Genomic DNA, 17,333 nt, shown 5'->3' with positions numbered 1-17,333 from the left:
ACAAAGTTGTTACTTAATGGAAGTGGTTTTGAACTCATTTGAGGAAGAAATGACTTCCCTTGGGATGAAAGAAAATGTGGAGGATGTTGTAAGTAAGTATCCAGACATGCCACTGTTCTTTCTTCTCCGCCCTTTTCCCTCTCAAGTGTGTCTGTCCTCTGCTCCGGTGGAAGAAGGTCTTTCAGGAGCAGCCAAGTCTGTCTAAGCTGGCTTGAAAAGCTGCAGGATTCAAGAAGCAGCATGGTTCTCTTTTGGTGTCCATTTGTGTGTATGGAGGCGGGGTTGCAAGGCTCAAGCCACAGTATGTCTCACGGTTTCATATTTCAAAAACCGCATATGGGAAAATGACAGGCAAATGAGTCACTCTGTCAAGTCATATTGATTCACTGCAGGACGGGAGGGACAGAGCGAGTAATTGTCAGTTTCATGCTCACACAAAAAAAGCAGACAAATGATGGAGGATGGTTTACAATGGTGAGGGGGAGAAAACATACTCAGGTGGGGAAAGGGCATTAAAAACCTTATGGATAAGTGTCAAAAATGGTGATGGATGGATGTAGGACTGATGGGCAAGCGGGTTAAACAGCGGGTAAAAAGTTAAACAGAAAAAGAAGGTAGTGAGCAGACAAGATTTCAGAGAGATAAAAAAGAAAGAGGAAGATGTGAGTGGAGAAGATTTCTAAGTGAGCATGAGGGAGGGGAGAGATACTGTAGAACTGGTAAATAGAGAAGTGGGGGGTGAGGGCCAATGAAGCGATGCCTCTAATGTCTTTATAAGGCCATAAAACACTGCACTTCCTGGCCTCCTTCTAATTGCTGAGAGGGATAGGATGGGGGGGGGGCTCGACTCTACCTGCCTACTAAATGAGGCCCCTAAATCCTCACTGCTTGGCCTTGGGGGCTTTCTTTGGGATTGCTATGCCAGCAACATGGACACAGAGGGAAAGCAATTCAAGGAAGGTCTACGTTTCAATATTCCTTATTGTTCTTTCACTTGAAATTAAAGTTGAGAAAGAGCGAGAAATACAAAGAAGAGAGCGGGGAAAGTTCTCCACTTTAATGATCCCCTTAGAGTTGTCTTGCAAGAAAATAAAGGTGAAGGGAGAATGACAGAAGGGGGAGTAAGAGGAATCCAAAGACAGAGCTGAGAGTAAGAATATGATGCACTTATAGACTACCCCCTTCAATAACCACTTGAAAACTAGGCTGTGAAAGAACACACAAGAGTGGAGTGAGAGAGAGAGAGGATTTTATAGACTCAGCAGGAAACAACCACTGAAATGGCTACGCTTCCCCAAGGAGCTGTATGCTGAACTCTTAAAAACGTGAGAAGTAACGCTTGCCATGATTGGAAAAGAAAACATTTTCATTTCACAAACTGCTTGTCTAAGGGACCCTGCCCCGACCTCTAACACTGAAATCAACATAGTAAAGAACAGAGCCTTCAGAAGAGGAGAAAAGCGCTGTTTTTTTTTTTTTTGTTTGTTTTTTTTTTACATTCTGGTAAGGCAGAGAAGGCACAAACTTCTTCTAAACTATGCCCCAGATACATGCAGATGTGCTTGAATGGAAGAGCCATGAATATCAACACTTAGTAGTGACAGCCTTATGAAATGTTGCACAGACAAATTTACCTGCCAAAACAAAAGCCTTTATCTAAATCCAGATATTTTATATTAAGGGTAACCACATGTCCAGAGATGTAATAGATGTATTGGTGGGCTGAGGTGTAACATTCAGACAGACAACAGAGCAATGTTAGCTCTTTTTATCTCTTTTTCAAATGCTCAAACAGAACAGAACAGCTGAAACAAAAATGCATATAGAAACAAGTAATGCATGCGTAAATGATGTAAATGTGTAGATGTTTTTTTTTAACAGTCTACTATCACTCCCGATATTGACTCCCATTTCTCTAAAATCCTTCTGCGCCACCAAGCCTACGCATCTTGTATTTTTCCCTTCGTTCATTTAAAATGAATAGTGACTTCAGGCATTGTGACTTTGTTTTTCAAAATGTAAATTCCAGTCTTAATTTTTATCTTTTGTCTGCGACTTATACTGAGTTTATGAGCTGTGCACATAACTTTTGCTGATTTTGATGATGGGAGTCTGGGGGTGTATTATGTCTCAACTTGCCATGCTACAGGAGCTGTATAACAGTTGCCTTTTTTGTACTGGGTTTTATCAGTGGGTGCAAGAATGAAAAGGAGTCAAAGGCAGCCCCCTAAGCTTTCCATAATGCGTCCCGAGAGGAGACAAAGGCCTGCATTCACTGCTGGGTGTCGATAAGACCTATCATTAGTCTGCCATTGGAGGTATTACCAGCACACACACAGACACACTTATACACGCACACTCTCATACACAGAGTGCAGAAGAGTACTTATTGCTGTGCCCATTCACTTTTTCCACATACATTCGCATAAATATTCGTATTCGCACCACAGAAGAGAGAGAGGCATTCTGGCTCGAATTGAATCGAATAAAGGCAGAGGAGTGGACCCCCTGCTGCTTTCCCATCACAACAGGATTCACTCAGCCTTGCATGGCTGGGGCGTCCACACTCGCGTGTGTTCATCCATATATGGCTGCCACTTTAAGTAGCTGGTGCTAGAAGAAGCCAACAATAAAGAATGCCCAGAACCCTGATACTGTTGTTTACATATGCTGTTGCACTATTGGCCATTTATGATGAAGAATATGAAGGTTGAAACATGTTACATGTTGGATTTTAAGCCATTAGTCTCATTATCCTTGTTAGATTAATGGTGGTGTATTTCCATAAAATTGCCATAATTGCCATAACATAGACATTACGCCTGTGCTATATGTGCTTTTTTTTATTTCTTTGTAATGCTTTGTGCTGTAAACACATGTAGTTAAATATAGTTAAAAGCCAGTGGAGGCTGCCAGCCATCTTGATGATAGATCTCCTTGTTTACAGTAATAATACCGATCTCTCAGAATTAATGTAATATTGACGTATTGATAAAACGCTACACACATTACATTTACTTAACAAGACAGGAGTAAAATTAGGTGCAAAAAGAGAAAGATGGTTGGATTTCCTTTTAGTGTTTTCCTGCGTGTGTCTGTGTGTAGATCAAGGGGAGGACGACGGCACTGCTGTCGAGGTTCTAAGTAGATGATGGACCGTTGCTCGTATGCCCATTCCCTCTCATTAGCTCAGCTCCCACCCCCACCCGCCGAGAATATATGAGTTTACTTACCTTCCCTCGCTCTGCTCTGATTTCCCAGCCAAACGCCAAGCGTCGGCTTAGGGTCATTAGCCTCACTGCTTGGAACAAATGGCCTTCGATAGCATCTCAGTTAATACACAGCAGAAGCAGATTAACCCTTGAATCCTTGGAGGATAACATATTGAAGGAGAGGAGAGAGGTGATGGTGAATTGTTTCTTTTTTTTTTTTTTTTTTTTTTTTGGCTATTTCCATCTTAAATTATCTCGTTTGTGTTCCTCTTAAAAGCAGATTCTGTTTTTTTTTTTTGGGTCTTGGAATATCATTGCACTTCAGCTAAACATCACAGTTGTTTGCCGGAAAATAAAAACCGCAGAGAGAGCAGTGGGCAGAGGATCAAAGCCCGAGGAGGATTTGTCTGGCAGATAGTTGCTGGGGTCCTGCCTGTGTAGACTCACTCTCTCTGTGCACACCACTAGGTTGCCCCCTCACATTGCCAGCTTGAAAATTATAGATCATGAAAAAGGAAAAAGAACAGTGCAGTCACAACAACCTCCTCTCTGGAGCAGACGCCTCCCTATTACAGCACACGGGTGTGTGTGTACACGCACACGCTGTCTTGTCTTTCCCACCCTGTCATCAAAGTGCCTACTTTGTATAGTTTTGGTATTGGTATTTCATTGCACCACTTTTGATATAGTAAATAATTCACCCACTTGATTTTAACGTCCTACAGATTTTGTTATCAAAAGAACCTCTGCAGTAACTTTTAAAGTCTGGGATCATTTACAAGTCTGAGGGCACAGGAGGAGATAATCCAACAATAAACAATGTAAAATCAAATTGACTTGGGTAATCTCAGTGAAAGAAAACTCCACACAGTACTAAATAGCCCACACTTATTTCCATCTAAGGTCAGTGTGTTCACCAAAAAGTTCTTTCCATAAGGCCTCGGTGAGGTTTGTGGCCCATTGGTGAGGGGGGTGGCTCAGATGTCTGTTTTGAGCAGAAAGACACGCCCAGAGGATGGATATAATTAAGACTAGTGACTTTTTTTTTTTTTTTTTTGTTGTTGTAAGTAAGGAGGGTGTATGGGTAACTATTCTGGGTGGTCTAGCTTTACATGTCTGTACTAGTTTTATTAAAAACAGGCACAATATGGTAAGAACACAAACATATTGTGACAAAGCACAAAGATTAGCATATATAATACATTCAGACATAAATAGCACAGAAGTTAAACCAGCCATGGCACTTGTTTCCTGGGCTGGTACCCATGTTGGTTGTTGGCAAATCAGATTTAAAAAAAAAAAAAAAAAAAGAATTGATCAAAGCAGTTGGCAGACATACCTGACGTTCATAGAAGTGCACCAACAAATGACTGCTTTGCTTTACAGTGAACAACTGTGAGTCAGTGCCCTCTGCATTTCATCACCCAACCAACTCTAGCTGTCATCCAAGTATCTTACAGTTTCACCCAAGCCTTTATTTAGATGTTGAATAAGAGCCAGTGGATCCATTTACATACATAAGGTTACCATAAAGAGCATACATGCCTCTCTTGCCTTTGAAATACATTTTGTTTCTCCTCTTACTGCACTTGTTTAGCTCAAAGTAGCCAAGACAATACTTGTAATACACTGCAGGATTTTACCTTAAAGAGTGGACATCTCTTACTCCATTTTGTATCTTTCATTTAAGCCCTGGGTGGCCCAGTGCAAGGTGAGTTTGTGTTATCTGCCCACTGAGCCACACAGGACCACGAGTACAGCATTTGCCTTAGATTAAAAAGGGGTTTATGTTCATTAATAACTTCCAGCTAGGTTTATTTGCTTGACCCTGCGGCTTCTCTGCAACAGTGCGTAGAGAGAAAAATCTCCTGTGGGTCACCACCTCATTGCACCACATTTTGTTTTTTTTTGGGGGGGAGGGGGGACTGGATCTACAGAATTCAGTATTCACTAAGTTAGTCTTAGTTATTTGTTAGTAGTCAATATAAAATTAAACACATCTCGTTGTCTTTTTTCTTACACAAGTGGTAACAAACTGTAATTTATATGAGGCTTCCTTCACTTTGTGGAAAAAGAATAAAAGCTGCAAGACCAGTCAATCCCACAACAAGGGCTTTTCAAGCAGTAAATCCTGATTAATAGCATCTTCTTGTTAACACATAAACACTTTGTGTACCATCAAAACCGTCCATTAATTTGGAACTTTTTTTTTTTTTTTTCCCTTTCGCGTGAATTGGCTCATTTAGCTGGCAGAGAGAACACAGATCTTTATTGTTGCATTTTGTTTTTAAGGGGGCCTAAACTCATGGGTGGTCCCAGGGTTTTTTTTTGTCATGTACTGAGCAGCACATGGATCTGTTAATGAGAGAATAAATTGGTGACTCCGTGCCGAGACCTTAATGACGGCGGTGCCTTCCCCAGTCTCAGCAAGTCTGCTTACTGGAGCAGAGAGAGGGATGGGAGTGGGAGAGAGAAAAACAATGAGGTAGAAATTGAGAGGTGGGAGGGAAATGATACAGGAGGTGGTTAAAAAAACATAGTGAATGTAGGAGGGAACATACCATAGAAAACAGAAGTAACTGAAGGATACATTAGCTGTGCAAGGCAGAAATAGTAAATTCCATGTATATTCTGGCAGATGCAGTAAATTGAACAAAGGGTAACTTTAGAGGGAGAAACGAGGGGGGCAGTTCTTAGGCGGCATAAAAGGTTTAATTTCTCCTTCGGCTGTGGTGAGCCGCTTTCCTGTGCTGCCCTGTTTCACTGTATTTAACATCAAAGTGAAGTATGAACAATTGAGGCAATTTTTCATCCGGCCAAGGTCAATCATTGTTCTTTCTGTGTGGATGTAGATCCGGCTGAGAGGAATTCAGAGGAACCATATTTCACTGGCAAGTCTATTTTAGCAAGTCACCTTTCAGCAACCCCTGTTTTTTCTTGTGTGTGTTTTCAGATTATACATATGATTTCTAAGAATTTTCAGGTCAATTTATTACAGCTAGGGTGTTATTTTTTTAGCCTGGGTTTTATTAGAGTTGTGACTAGACTGCTTGAAATAACACGTGGGACTTACTGGATGCAATGTGAAAGAAAAATTAAGATTGGTGTTTGCTTAAAAAATTACTGCTACATATGAAAGAATGTTAAGGTCGAAGTTAGCCTTAGATTCTGCACACAGATTTGTAGTTTAGGATCAGATGCCTGGTCCTGGATCAGATTTAAGATCCAAAACTCCGCTCCTGATGTTTACATAAACCAAAAATATAGCTGGTTAGGACATACAGTACTTAGCATGCTTAAACGCGGCACATTTAGACTTGTAGATATCTTTAGTAAGGTGCACTTGTAGTTGCCACATCTAATCATGACACACGCCAGAGTTTCTGCCAAGGACCGGTTGGTTCTTGAGCCAAAGAAGAAAAGAAGTTAAAAGGACTTTGAGGGACTTAAAACTACAAACAGCAAGGTGCTCAAATCATTAATACAGCTAAAGTGGCTTAAAACATTTAAGAATATGTCCTCCACAGGAACTTATTGACCACAATAAGCACACAGTGTTGGTCTGCCTGTGTCACTGTCAGTGACTCATTATTAGTCACAACAGGACACCAAATGGCACTCAAATCAAAGAAAACATCAGGGGATGCAGAGAATAACCACGACTGACTCACAGAAAAACTGTGATGTGATTCAGTACTACTGCTGCTACAGCTACTACCACCACCACTACTACTACTACTACTACTAATAATAATAATAATAATAATAATAATATTTATAATATGTAGTTTTTTTTTCCTTGAATGTCAGTGATGTTTTAAAGCAGCCAGATATCCAATTTTAAATGGAATAGCTATGATTTTAACTTATAACTTTCCTGATGTTCAATTAGGGATAGTCTTGGTCTATCAATTATGGTTTATCATAAACATTTTGATTTGCCAAATGTTCAGTTATGGTGTCTGCGAAATGTGGCACTAAAGATTTTTTTTTTTTTAGGATCATCAGCAGGCTCAACTGCTCCCTTTTTGATAAATGAAAAAAAAAAGCTATTTAAATATGTCAACATGCGTTTTGGAAAATTATGTCTCACATTTTCACTATTTTCTGACCAAACAAGTAACTGATTAACTAAGAAACTAATCATCACATTAATCAGTAATGAAAATAATCATTAGTTGCAGCTCTAGTTGACTTTATATTTTTATCATTCTGATTTTATCCTGTGGAAAATAAGTTGAATACATGTTTGTTGATTATGTTTGTATACGCGATATCTTTTTTCAGACACAGAAAATTATGAATAGCTTTAGTTCAGAAATAGGAAAGCTACATTAGTCGCCCCCTGCTCCATCTCCAGGTTGTACTTTTTCTCCCTTTCCATCTGGTCAATCTAAGATGTTATACTCAGGAATTCTTTTTGATAATTCATTCTGTCTCAGTGCACATCCCTCCCAGCCTCATCATGCTGTGGGCACGTCACGCACCCAGCTCTATATAATACATTACAGTCAGTAGTGTCATTATCCTGAAATTCTTTATTGTGTTTAGGGCACCACATTAAAGCCCATCAGTGACATTTCAGCTTTATTAGAAGAGACAGAGCAGCCATCACCACTCAAAATCACTAGCATGTTTTGTCAAGATCTGATTTTACAGACTGCAAAGTGGCTTCAAAGGCTGATTCCATATGGTTTTGTGTTAGCAGGGCTCTTGTTCTTGAGACATCACAGTGTTTTTCTCTTTAAACCACCTAACATCCATCCTTTTTTTTCATTTTATTTTGAGATGAATGGTGTGTTAATGTACACACACCACAGATCTTTGTCATTGTTCCTCAAGACCACCCAGAGTGTTTATAGGAATTGGGTTGTGAGTGGGCTTGTTGTACATATATAATCATGTGTGAGTTCTTTAGAGGTGGTGAAGTGCCGACTTAACATAGCTAATACTGTTGCAGATATCAGTCAGTGTTGTTGAATAATTTAAGTGAGTTAAGACACACACATATATTATTTGGAAATGGAAGTGATATATAAACCGCTGTATGTGAAAAGAGCACCTTGAACTTGGTAATAAAACACTGCTGGTTACAAGGATTTGTTGAGTGTGTGTGTCTGTCTGTCTTTTAAAGTGTATGTGCATGTGCTTCCTTCTGATTCATTCACTTAGGTGGCATATTTATGTGTTTGTGTGTGTGTGTGTGTGTGTGTGTGTGTGTGTGTGTGTGTGTGTGTGTGTATATGACATTTTAATAACATGGTTTACCAAACAACACCTGAATTTATCCTGTGCTTTCTTCTCCTCTGTTTGTTTTCTGCCCTTGTCCAGACACGACGGAGGCACACATGCACGCTTTCAATGGCACCTAGAGTCTGTCTGCGGTGTACCACCAGCCTGCCACACACACACATGCCTGTAACGGTAAGAATCAGGGACCACCGAGTCAGGAGTCAGGAGGATAATAATGGTGTGAATGTGAGAAAACAAACTCATTATCCACTGCTGTTTTCCTTTCTGAGTAATTTAAAGACAAATTGACTGCCTGTGTTCCAAAATGCTCCAAATTCAGTAATAATGATAATACTAATAAAAGAATACATAGGATACACTCTGAAAAGTAGTTTTTTTTGTGTTTTTATCTTTATTTTTATAATGTCATAATTGTATGTGTCTGCTGTCATGCATGCCATTTGTAGTGTGTCCGTGTGTGCGCTGACAGAAAAACCTGCCTCTTTTTTTTTTTTTTTTTTTTTCTGTTTCCATCAGTCAAACTCAATCTCCACAACTCAACTTTAACAGCTGCACCACAGATCCCACAAACCCCCACAGCCCACCCCCCCTTACCCACTGGGTGCCCCTCCCAGGCTTCCCAGCATCCTGCTTCACCCTCCCTCCAAAAAAAAACATGCGTGCTGAAATTACAGTGTGTGGGGCGGCATTGTGGGAAACCCTCCCTCTTAAGTACTGTATCTGCCCTTCTTGTCCCTCTTTATCTTTTTCTCATTCCGCCACTGTTTTGGATGGGTTTGGGTGGGGCTTATTTTGATGTTCATTAAACAGCCGCCCATGTTAATTTGCATCTAGAGTTACAGTGGCTATAGTTCAGATTGAGGTTAACAAGGTATTAATGCAGTTCTAAATAAGATTGGCCTCTTTGTATTGATTCGTTTTTTATTTGTTGGCCTTTGCAAATTACATTTAGGATGATAGTTAGTCCTCTTATGATGAGTGAATGTATGTTTGTGTTTCAACACAGCAGCTCATAAGTAAACAAAAGACGTAATTAATTTGTGTTGCTCTGTCCGGTATTTTACCAGGTTATCACACTGAGGCATGCAGAAATACAACGGTACAACTCTTTCATGTAAGACTTTGGTCTGACGTCAGTGATAGTCATTCTGTTAAAGGTGGTCTCATGGACTACATTTCCCAGAACCATGCAAATAAATGCCTATGACTTTGGCTACTATCGGTCACAGACAACACTCAGTTGCATTTCATCCTATGCATATTTCACATTTAAATGCCTGATGTCTGGCAGGTCTTTCCCAAGGAATATTTTCCCAAAAGACACAGCAGTTTGTTAATAGAGGAGGAACTGGGTAGTTACCATGAGCAGTGACTGTGAAAGGAAAGACTTAAACAGAAAGTTCTGCAGTGAACAAGATTTTGTGAAGAATTGGTAATGCATGAAGATTACAGTGCTAAAAGCATGACTGCATGGCTGTTTATAGCACTAAAGACATGAGCAAAATAAATAAATACATAAATCAAAAGTGGAAATTCTAGGATCGCTGCTTATAGAAAAGCTACTTAAATCAGAAAGCAGCCCCATCATCTTTGTTTCTAGCTTCAGGTTAAGTGATGGCGCCGTCCCTCACAGCGACCATGTTACTAACCAGCTGTAATGACACACTCCATCAGTTTGGCTGTGCCTGCACGGGGCTAGGTTGGTTAACAGTCGGCCGAAGTGCAGTATGAGAGAGTCTGTGTGTGTGTGCGGGCTATTAAAGCACTTGAGAATCAGAGACGAAAGGACTCGCACTGCTAATGGATGTGTCTATTGATGTTCCCATTTAGCAGCACACTGTAAACGATAGGGCAATGATTGTGTTGAGGACGGAAGGAGGTGGAGGAGGAGTGGAGAGCGGTTTGGCTGGGCGATGATAATGACAAGGAAGGTTATTATTTGGCGCCCTGCGGAGTCTCTCTCTGCTCTGTGTGTGTGTGTGTTTGTGTGAGGGAGAGACAGAGGCACTCTTCCTCCATCTCTCTCGCTCGTGTCGCTCTCCCAGCCTATTGGCTATTATTCACTTCTCGCTTTTTCTCCCCACTCTGCTCCTCTCTCATGACATTACTCACTGCTGCTAGTCTACATCAATTGTGATTGTCTTTCCTCCACATCCACCTCTATTTCTCTTTTCACAAAGGCCATCCTTTTTTTTTTTTTTTCTTTTTTCATACAGTGTGATAGCAGATGAATTAGCAGAAAGAGAAAGAAGTCTGAGACAGAATAATGCATCAGCGGCGGCAAAATAGTTTCTTGCTATAAAATTTTTAGAATAGCAGGTTGCCCTTGAAATATTGATTTACCCACTAGTAGATATTTTTTCCCAGCTGTGTGCATGTGTGCGTGCGTGCGTGCGTGCGTGTCCTGTCAGTTCCAATCAGCGTGTGTGTGATGAATATGAATACAGGCAGCCTGCCTGCAGGTTTGGCAGGAGACCACCTCCAGCTGGACTCAGACCCCTCCTCAAGTGTGTCTGTGTGTGTTTTCGTGAGCGTGGCGGTAGACGTCAGACTGTATCTGTCAGTGCTCTGACAACCTGAGGATGAAATAGCGAAAAATATACAGCATAACACAGGAGAGAACCCAGGATCAGGGGGAATTTAACCCGTTCCTCTACTTATTGACTTGTACCTATACAGATTGAAACATCTGAAACAGGTATTGCTAGTTTTCATTAATTCTGGCAAGTACTAGGAGGTTTTACGTCCATTTAATTTAGTGCGTGCAACACCATCTTTCCCACAATTACTGTAATTAACTCCATCCTTTCTAATCCAGCTTGTCAGTGCATGTGTGTGTGTGTGTGTGTGTGTGTGTGTGTGTGTGTGCGTGTGCGTGCGCGTGTCTATTTTCTTGTTGACTGCATGTTGTTTGCTAGAGGATTGATAGTGTTTAAATTTGTAAATATCTTGTCAGTGTGGTGAGAGTCCATCTATCATTCTGTGTGTATGTGTCTGTAATCGCAGGGCAGCTGATAAAGTGGGAGACGCCATTCCAGCTGTGAGGAGACGGAGGAAGTCAACACACACACACACACACACACACACACACACACACACACACACACACACACACACACACACACACACACACACACACACACACACACACAAAACACAGAGCCGGAGGCGCGTGAGCAGGTGAGCATTAAGTCAGGCAGCTAAACAGATCACGTCGCGGTATGATATCTGCAGACAGGCAGACAGAGGAGGCCGGTCTGTACCTGCAGGCAGAGAGCAACAATTCACAGCACCCTCGCCAGGAATGTCCTCCCCCCCTCCTGAGAGACAGAGTGAGAGAGTGACTGAAGGTGAGAGAAAGACAGAAACTGGGGTTTCCACTGTGAGGTGTGTTTTAATGCAAACCACATTTTGAAGCCTGAACACACACTTGCTGATGAATTTTCTTTTTCTGATCGGAATGGCTTCAGCGTCACAAAATATTTTAGCTGTGACACGAAGCAGATGTTTTTGGTGTTGATTAAAAAAATACGATAAGAAACAGAGGGAATAAAGTCTGTATTTCAGCCCAGCAAGTTACTGGAGCTCTTAAACACAGTTCAAAAGAGTTATTTGACATTTGTGTCACTGAAATTGGAATCATGACCACCCAGAATGGTTGTACATGGGTTTCTCCCATATAAAGTGCATTAAAAACAGTACTTTGTTGTTTTTAAAGAACCTTAAATCTTACCAAAATTAGCTGACAATAGAGGATGTAGATGTCATTTGTTTTATAGTTCCCTTTGGGGTTTTTTTTATTTTTTATTTTTTTTACATTTTTTTTTTTCAGTTATTTTATGAAACAAACCCAGTCTCTCAAATGAGAAAAAATTGCTCTTACGCCACATTTTTATAGCCCAACATTCCTCTTTCACCTCAGCTGAAGAAATTATATCCTTTGACAGTAAAATAAAAAAGATCAGCACATTCACACACTACTGTGATATCAAGTACAGATGGTTCTTTTATTTAGAGTAATTCCATCACCTCCTGTATGATGTCTTTGTGGAATTATGAGGATGTTTTGACAGGGTCCTCAGTACTAATTGTGAAACTTTGACAGTATCCGTTACGCAAACTGCTAACTTCTGCTAGTTTGCTGTTGGTGCTCCTCAGAGCAGCTTTGACATTTTTCGATTTTATAGCTTTCTTTCATTCACAGTCTGCTCAGCATGTGTGGCCTTTATCTGTGGTCTCCTGGATCACATTCATACTAATTCCCCTTTGGGAGATGCCCGCTACACTTGTGGTTTCCTAGTGTTGGCCACCGAGCAGCTTCACTGATCCAACTGTGGGTTATGTCGTTGCTTAAAAGAACCTCAACAGTAGTTATGAAATAAGGGAGAGCTATCGGTTCACCTCTGCACAGATTTTTCCCAACCGGTCCAGCAATTCGCTGCCTCTTAAAGGCACCAACTTGCTTCTCCTCCCTGTGATCTCCCCTTGCCCTTGAATTGAAGTTGTTTCACTCATTAGGAAGATCAACCGTGTTCTGTGATCAACATTATTCCCTAGCCAAGGTTTTGTTCTTGTCTTTTTCAAAGCTTTTTATATTTAGCCTGAAAAACGCCTCTTGAAATTTTTACAAGTCACATCTCTCCCCACCACATCCACTTATCTAAAAATGATTCAGTGGTTAAATGTCAGAGCTGTCCGTGCCATTAAGGCCAGCATGTTTGAAGGAAGGACACCCTTGTCTGCCCTCTCCCTCCTCCCTTCTTATTCCTCTCGCTCTCCCCTTTCTTCCTCCTCTCTCCCCTCAGCTCTCCCACTCCCCCACCCACCCCAGGCTGGTTTGAGGGCTGATGTGCAGACCTTGTCATTCAGATTAGGGCCACATTGTCAGCTCAGGGCCCTTCTCTCTCTAGTTGCGTGTCCTGAATCTTTCTTCCTACTGTCACCCTCGTCCTGCGGCCAGAGAAGACCTTATAAAGCAACATTCCTTCTCATCCACTTCTGTCAATTCCAGCGCTGTCACTCAAATCACGGTTCAGGAGAGTGGAGAGAGGCTGAGTTAGCGGTGTCCCTCGCAGCAAGGACTGTGCTTTTTGGTCCAAGCTTGGGAGATGTGTCAGCAGCCAGCAAACTGTTTTTTATTTGATTGAAGTATTTTGAGTTATGATGTAGTTTTTGCTCACAACTGACAAGCTTTTTAGAGGAATACATTAACTGAGATGCACAGGAAATGACAGCAGAGGCGGCTCTTGTGATCTTAAGGAGAGAAGAGGAGCAGCACATTCTCTGCTGTCAGGCGTGTGGTAGAAAACTTTCGAAATCTTCAATTATTACTACTTAGTGTGTTGCTGCTTTATATCTGTTTTCTGTGTGAAAAAAAAATATTTGGCAGTAGATGAGATATCTACCACATCATCTTAGTCACTCTTCGTCCTGCCCGGTAAGTGTCCTAACACCATATTTATCATCCGACCACATCTTGACTCACTGCCCCAGCTTTGTCACATTGTATCTAATTGCTGCAGCAGTTCTGTGGCATTTGATTATTGTGCTTCTCACAAACTCTACGCTCTTTCTTTCTTTCCCATGATGAGCAACTCTGATTAAGCACTGCGTAATAAAATCTTTCATGCAAGCTGGTGGACAGTTTCTTTACTGGTATTAGCGCGACAAGAAAACCGAAAAACACCCGGTCTTCAGCCACAGTGACACATCATAGTGAAAACAACAGACGGTATTGATCTGGGTGAGTCGACAGTTTCATACGCAGTGTCTTCCTTGTCCTCCACCTTGCATGAAGCCTTCAAGGCATGCTAGTGCCTTTCTAGAGGCCCTGCTGCTGTGCTTCAATACAGCATATAATGACTGCATGCAGCCTCCACCCAGGTGCTGTGTTACTAAAACTCGTTATGAGTCATGAGTTTCAAGATGACTTCCCTCTTCTAACTGCTACTTGAAATAAAATGTATTCCCATACATTGACAATGTCTTTGGTGTCATAATGACCATGTGTCATTTGGTGACAAGCAAATGTTGCCTCTCCCAGGATCTAAGAAGAGGTGGGGCACAGACAGTTCCGTGTCTTTTTACATGGGCTGTGGTAGTGGAGAGCACAAACAGCAGTTGTTGTTTTTTTTTTTTTTTTGGTTTTTTTTAATTGCATTTTGATGTATATCTTAATATTAATCCTTGTCTGTCTCTAATCCTACAGTGTGTAAATGGCCAACACCAGGTGCAAAGGATGTGGGGGAAAAAGCAAAATAATTTATGCATTTATATACATCTAACATCAGGAGCTGTTCATTTAAAAAGCTGAAATTCCTTTCACCTCCAATACAAATAGATATGGAATTACTGTTCCATTTTTGAAGTCTGTAGATTTAGTTGTGCCAAAATGTAGAAGATGGCATCATCAAAGTATGGTAAAACACTCATGATTCTTTTAGTGTCCTCCTTGCTCAGAGAATGAAAAAGGGGATTTAGCATGAAGGGAGAGAGCTAGAAGCTTCTCCGCCCACGCTTAAGACTCACTGCCTCTGCATTTCTAAGCAGACTGTCATCTCTGGTCACCATCAGGTCTGTGCTCGCCCCAGTGAACATTCAACGCTGTCGGTGAGTTTGAGCTAAATTGAAAAAACCATCGACCGTTGATTGTACCCTGTGGCCAGCCTTTGTCACTCAGTGTCTCGAAAAAGAAGGAAAAAGAAGTCAAACACATGCAGAAACCTGCACACAGGCATGGCAAACAACTCCTTGACCAATCACATGAAGAGCACTGCGTCCCTCCTCCACAAAACAAACAAACAAAAACTACTTCCAGCTTCCAAACCACAGCAAAGGTCACAATCAACATTCATTGCTGTCGGTGGGTTTAACTGTGTGGAAGAGCTCACTGAACGATGAATGCAACTGTGTCCCAGATTTCATCCAACCGTCACAAGGACTAGCGTCACGATATGCTGATGATGGCATTATTTATTTCTCCGCCTGTCCCCCACCCCCTTTGCCTCCCACCAAACAACAGGCGCATGCGGGCGGCGTGAATTGACAGGCAGTTCAGATTGCATCTCGATCACGCTGGCTGGGGCAGAGGGGTCCGAGTCTGGCTACAGCAGCGGGGGAAGAAGAATAAAGATGCAAGAGATAGTCTGAAAAAATGACCTTTAAAGAAAAATATACCCAGAATGAATGGCTGGCATTGCATCTAAGGTTTGATAAATGATTTAGTAAATATTAAATGAAAAACAAAGAGTGAGAATGCGTTGAATTATGAACAGCTGCACGCTAAAATGATGAATGACCTTTTTGCAATAAAAAAGGATTTAGTCATTAAAAATTTTAATTTTTTCAGCCAAATGGTTCAAGTTAAGGTAGACCACCAAAATGCAGATGTCGATAAATTATGATGTCTTATTTACTGTTGAAATCAGTTTAAGAAAATGGTGTGGGACAAAGCTGTTCATATTATTTGTTAAAATATGTACTTGCTTTTCATTCTTGTTTCATGTGTATTTCTGCTGGACAAACCATTAAAGAGCCATGAAATTATACAACTGTACCGTGTTATTCCTGCTTGTTATACTATATGTATGCTATTTGGCTTGCTGTAGTTTATCAAATAAATTGTCATAAGTTCGGCCCTCTGTGATGCAGGTATTTTTTCATTTGGTTGTTCTTTGGTTTGGTTAGAGGAGATGTGAAAGTGATTAGAGTGAGCGCCTTTCCTTTACACATTCAGAAGAGTAAAACTGCACTAGATTATTCCTATTGATTAAAGCAGCACACCACTGATCTGATGCATATTTAAATATAGCAAACATTTGGTATTACTGCTGATTATTAGCTACTTTTTAACAGCTCTCATCTTTGGTTTTGAATTGTACAAGATTTCATTAATATAACAACCAATACCTTCAAATTTTACTGCAAGAAACATAATTTGTTAAATTGTTTTTATGTTGTCTTGTATGCTATTTACAAATATTCTTTACAATTAAAATTTTTTCCTTAACATAACTGGAGGATAAGAAAGTAATATATAAATATATTGTAAATTAATAAAATAATGAGTGCAAAGTGCTCTTTCATATTTTGTCTATAGGAAATATGTAAGCTCTTTATAGAAATGTATTTTTGATTCAACAAATTAGTCACCAAGTCACACACAACATACAAACAATAACAGTACAGTTATGACATAAATGTGCACACAAAATCCCAAAAGCCGTGTGAACAGTCAGCACAGTTCAAATCAAAACAACTTGCGGTACATGCTGATAACAACCTTTACAAAAAGACAATCGCTCTTGCCTGTTTACACTGTCTGAATTCACAGACCTCAATTTAAACTGGGCTTCACTATATAAGGACAGTATTCCTGTTCTCTATCATTTATGTCACATTAAATTTTTATTTCAATTTCAATGTAACAGCAGGGATGTAATGTCAATGTAAAATTAATATAAAATTGTATAAAAGCAAGTTGTGCTTACCCAGCTTGCTAATAGAGAACACATTTAGCAAAATACAAATATTTTTGACATTTTGTAATTCCACTAAATTAGGTTTCAACTCTTTGTTTTTTTAATGAGCAGAATATATTTTGTACTGTCCGCACTATGTCCCCTTTTGTGTGTGTGCTTTTGTGTATGTGACCACTAATCTTATTGGTTGTTTTCCACTGAATGAGACAATTACAAGTAATTAAAGCAAGACAGTAAATGCTAAAAGTGTCCTCCTAGAACACCCATAGATAACTGTCTCTGTCACAGGCTGCTGGTTGAGTATGAAGCTTGTTTCAGAGATATGCTCTTCTACCCGGGAAAAAGTCTGCAGGAAAGTACCCGCACAATATTGTGAAGTCAAGAGTGC

General features: G+C 40.5%; 1 long non-coding RNA gene across 1 annotated transcript in view; it reads left to right on the top strand.

Moving 5' to 3' along the window:
• Positions 1-16,015, top strand: part of LOC139625885 (uncharacterized) — a 30,130-nt gene extending 14,115 nt beyond the window's left edge. The window contains exons 3-4 of the long non-coding RNA XR_011692028.1: positions 8,544-8,636; positions 11,472-16,015. This is a non-coding gene — a long non-coding RNA (uncharacterized lncRNA). The remainder of the gene's footprint in view (positions 1-8,543; positions 8,637-11,471) is intronic.
• The last annotated feature ends 1,318 nt before the right edge of the window (positions 16,016-17,333 follow it).

This window comes from Trachinotus anak, unplaced genomic scaffold, assembly GCF_046630095.1.
Source record: "Trachinotus anak isolate AG129_WGS33_773 ecotype Australia unplaced genomic scaffold, CSIRO_AGI_Tana_v1 ptg000010l, whole genome shotgun sequence".
NCBI classification, from domain to species: domain Eukaryota; kingdom Metazoa; phylum Chordata; class Actinopteri; order Carangiformes; family Carangidae; genus Trachinotus; species Trachinotus anak.
This window is presented reverse-complemented; position numbering and strand designations above follow the sequence as displayed.